Source organism: Morus notabilis, unplaced genomic scaffold (genome assembly GCF_000414095.1).
Source record: "Morus notabilis unplaced genomic scaffold, ASM41409v2 Scaffold1173, whole genome shotgun sequence".
Taxonomy (NCBI): domain Eukaryota; kingdom Viridiplantae; phylum Streptophyta; class Magnoliopsida; order Rosales; family Moraceae; genus Morus; species Morus notabilis.
The window spans coordinates 15,701-20,442 of NW_010363664.1; positions in this window are offsets into that span (position 1 = coordinate 15,701).

Below are 4,742 nucleotides of genomic sequence, written 5' to 3' on the forward strand. Positions count from 1 at the left end.
CCGCCACCGCCGCCGCCCCCTGCCGCCGGCCGGCCCTCCCCTTCCCTCTCTCCCCTTGTCACTCTTCCATTGTTTCTCTCTCTTCCCTTCTCTCTCCCTCTTCTTTCCCTTTCCTGGCACCGCCGCCGCACTACCACCGGCTCCCTCCCGGTGACCTGGTCCCGCCACCATGCTCCGGGCGCCCTGCTCCTGCCGCCCCGGTCCCACCTCCCCGGTCGCGCCGCCCCAGTCACGCCGCCTGGTCACAGGTGTTTTTCTTTTTCTTTTTTTTTATTTCTTAACAATATTGTTCTTTTTTTTTCTTAAGCATTATACTTGCTATTATAACTAGATTATACTTAGAACTTAAAATCATTTCCTACGCATTATACTTAGAACTAGATGAGTAGAATTTAGAATTAGATGACTAGATTATATTCATAACTTAGAATCATTATACTTATTATTGTGTTTATATGTTTCTCTAGATGTTAATAAAATATTAATTTTGGTGTTTGAAAATTATGTTTGATGTTTTAATTTGATGTAGGCGTTTGATTTTTCACCTTCGTCCTTGTTTGCACGGTTCTTCCGACATAATCTTTCTATTTTCAGCCCCCGTTTAGTGGGTTTGAACTTTGTAAGTTTTTTATATTTATTTAGCTTAAAATTGTAGTAGTTGTATGAATTCGGGATTATGTTGAAATTTAGTATATGTTTATGATTCTTGTTCTGGGTGGCACATCTTGCAACTATGGTGTGCCGAAATCTTTTAAAGTTGTTTTTCTGCAGGTTTTGATTTTTGGATTATGTGAAAAATAAGTCGTTATGCTGCCGAAATTTAGTTAGGAAACCAGAATTTTAATAAGTTCATTAACATAATTTAATTAATAAAACTTAATTGTGTTAATTAAGAATAAAATTAAAATTAATTGAACACATTAATAAATTGTTATGTCTATTGTCGTTTATAGTTGAAATGCCGATTGACAAAAGTTAGACTTCTTTGAGGAACCGATTGTCGGATGAATATTGGAATGGGTTATCTGCTTTTATTGAGGTCGCCAAAAATTATGCAACTTCAATTGGCCATATCAACTGTCCTTGTATGAAATGTAGGAACCATGAAATGCATCCAGTAGAAACTGTGAGGGCGTATATACATCGATATGGTTTTGATCCATTGTATAGAACATGGATTCACCATGGTGAAGTAGAGGCGGTTTCAGGTGTAGATCCAATAGTTAATCAACCAGTAGACGAGATGTTTGCAGTCTTAGAAGACGTTGCCGGGATTAATGATGACCATGGAATGTTGGATGAGACGCATGTGGATCTAGAAGATGCACAATACGCTTAATTTAAGGATCTACTTTCTGAACTCCAGGTGAGATTGTATCCGGGCTGTACTAAGTATTCATCTTTAAATTTCTTAGTGAAATTGATGCATTTAAAAGTGTTATACAAGTGGCCTAATGAGTGTATGGATGTTGTTTTATGTCTATTGAAAGATGCATTTCCGGATGTGAAGTTACCTTCTTCTCATTATGAGTCGAAGAAGCTCATGAGTAAACTTGGATTGGGTTACGAAACAATTCATGTCTGCAAGTACAATTGTGCTTTGTTTTGGAAGGAGAACGTTGATCTACAAACGTGTCCTGTATGTAAAACATCACGTTGGAAGAAAAAAAAGACAAAGGGTACTAAACAAGTCCCGTGAAAAGTACTACGTTATTTCCCGTTAACAGATCGGTTGAAGCATCTGTACGGTTCTCGTCACACAACTAAAGATATGGCGTGGCACCAGCGTGGGCGTTCAAATGATGAGGATTTAATGTGTCATCCAGTCGATGGTATTGAATGGAAGGAGATAGATGAAAAATATCCTGAGTTTTCATGTGAGCCGAGAAATGTTCGCTTGGGGTTGGCCGCTGATGGTTTCAATCCTTTCGGTAACATGAGCCTCTCATACAGTATGTGGCCGGTGGTTTTAACGGCCTACAATTTACCTCCGTGGTTATGCACTAAAGATCCTTATAAGATGTTGACATTGTTGATTCCTGGCCCAAATGCACCCGGAAAGGATATGGATGTTTTTTTAAGGCCTCTTGTGGATGAGTTAAAAGATTTGTGAAATAATGGAGTAATTGTACGTGACGCAGTTTTGAATACATCATTTCAGATGCGAGCTATGTTGCTTATGACTGTTAATGATTTTTCTGCTCGTAGTAGTTTATCTAGATGGAGTGGTCAGGGCTATTTAGCATGCCCAACTTGCAACGATGCAACTCCTTCAAAGAGGATAACAAGTAAGACTTGTTTCGTTGGCCATCGGCGATGGCTTCCTATTAAACATGGGATGCGAAAAAATAAAAAGTTTGATGGTATGGTTGAGAAACGACCTCCTCCGGCTCGAAAATCTGTTCACCAAATCTTAGCTCAACTACAAAATGTGTCCGTCAGATTGCCTGGTAAACATGACAAGTATGGTGGGAAGAAGCGGAAAAGACATGCAAGTGAGCTTAATTGGACAAAGAAGAGTATCTTTTGGGAGTTGCTTTATTGGAAGTCATTATCGTTACATCACAACTTAGATGTCATGCATATTGAGACGAATGTATGCGACAGTTTATTGGGCACAATTCTTGACATTGATGGAAAAAGTAAAGATACGGATAAGGTGAGAATCGATCTGCAAAATATGGGGGTGCGCAAGGAGTTGCATTTGTACAAAGATGGTGATCGTTGGATGAAACCACATGCGTCTTATACACTATCCCCCGACGGCAGTAAAAAGTTTTGTGTTTTTTTAAAATCAGTAAGGTTTCCTGATGGATTTGCTTCAAACTTAAAGAAAAATGTGATCGAAGGGAAGAATAAAATTACTGGGCTAAAATCGCATGACTGTCACATCATAATGCAGCGATTAGTGCCAACGGGGATACGACCATTCATGAAGAAAGAGATCGTTGATGCAATAACAGAATTAAGTAATTTTTTTGAGTTAATATGCTCAAAGACATTGCGGAAAAGGGATTTAGAGAAAGCTCAACAAGATATTGTGCTTATTTTATGCAAGTTAGAAACAATTTTTCCTCCTGCCTTTTTTGACATAATGGTACATTTAGTTATACACTTGCCTGAAGAAGCCATTCGAGGAGGACCGGTTCACTTAAGATGGATGTATCCGGTTGAACGTTTTCTTGGGTCGTTAAAGAAATATGTCAAGAATCGTGCACGTCCTGAGGGTTCGATTGTTGAGGCTTACATTGTCAACGAAGCTCTGACTTTTTGTTCGTTGTATTTAACTGGAGTTGAAACACGGTTTAACCGGCTGGCCAGAAATTGGATAGACGATGAAGATCGTATTGTTAAAAAGCTTTATGTATTTGATACTCGTTGTCGGCCAATTGGGAAGATGACCCCCGTCACATTAGATACTCGTTTGCGAGAGAAAGCCGAGTGGTACGTCCTATAGAACTGTTTAGAAATTCAGCAGTTCATTGAGTACGTATTACTTTCACTTTTGTCACTTAATTGTTCATTGATTGTGTCACATCGCATACAATTATGTCATTTACTTTCATTCTCTGTTAAACAGTGACCATAGGAAGGAGATTGATACCAACGGTCGAATCATACCATTGGATGAAATTCAATCGAAAGAGTTTCCAAAATGGTTTAAGAATAAGGTACGTTTATAATTAATTTGCATTAACATTGTTAAGTCATTAAAAAGTTGCGTTTTAAAGAATATTCATATCTCATTGCAGATTTTCAATATTCGAAAGCATAATGAGCCAGAAGCGAATGATCAAATACTTTCACTTTCAAGTGGTTCAAGGTTCTCATGTCGAAGTTATCCTGGTTGTGTGGTCAACGGTGTAAAGTTTCTGATAGGCAATCGGGATATGAATCGAAGTACTCAAAATAGTGGTGTTTGTGTTCGCGGACCTGATAACCAAATGTTTTATGGAGTTTTGGAGGACATTTATGAGCTGTCGTACTTGAATGACAATTCTGTTATGCTTTTTAAATGTCTGTGGTTTGACACTCGTCCGGGAAAGAAAATGATTCAACACTACAAAAATATAATAAGTGTTTTTATTAAAGAGACGTGGTACGAGAACGAACCTTTTATACGTGCATCGCAAGCAGAACAAGTTTTTTACGTAGACGATTTATTTAACGGTCCAAACTGGAAGGTTGTAGAACACTTTAGACATCGCCATATTTGGGACATCTCAGAAACTGACATTGATGACGTGATGATAATCCAGGATACAGAATCTATAAATATTGAGTTAGTAGTGAAACTACCAGAGATTGACTCATTTGTATTGAATCGAGATGATGGATCGTCTAATGTTGTCACTTCCGATGTTGATGTAATTATGAAAGATAAGTCTCCCGTAGTTGATGATTTTATTAATGATGAAGACGATGAAACTTTAGAGGAGTACGTTGAAGAGGAAGTCATCGAATCTGAAGACAATGATGACATAAATGATGATGGCGACAATCAACAATGTAGCAGCGACGATGAGTAGAACTACAGTATAGTAATCTTTGTCCTTTTTCTCAGATTTCATTCTAATATTATGATCTTCTTTGAATTTATAAATGTTGTTATTAATATGAATTTGTTCACAGATATTGATGGCTGGAACTTTAGCGACTTGCGCTGGCTCTTCAGGGGGAGCGCAGCCTCCTCCCGGTCCTCACAGAGTCCCCGCCTACTGTGAGTCTGGTATGTTATTCTA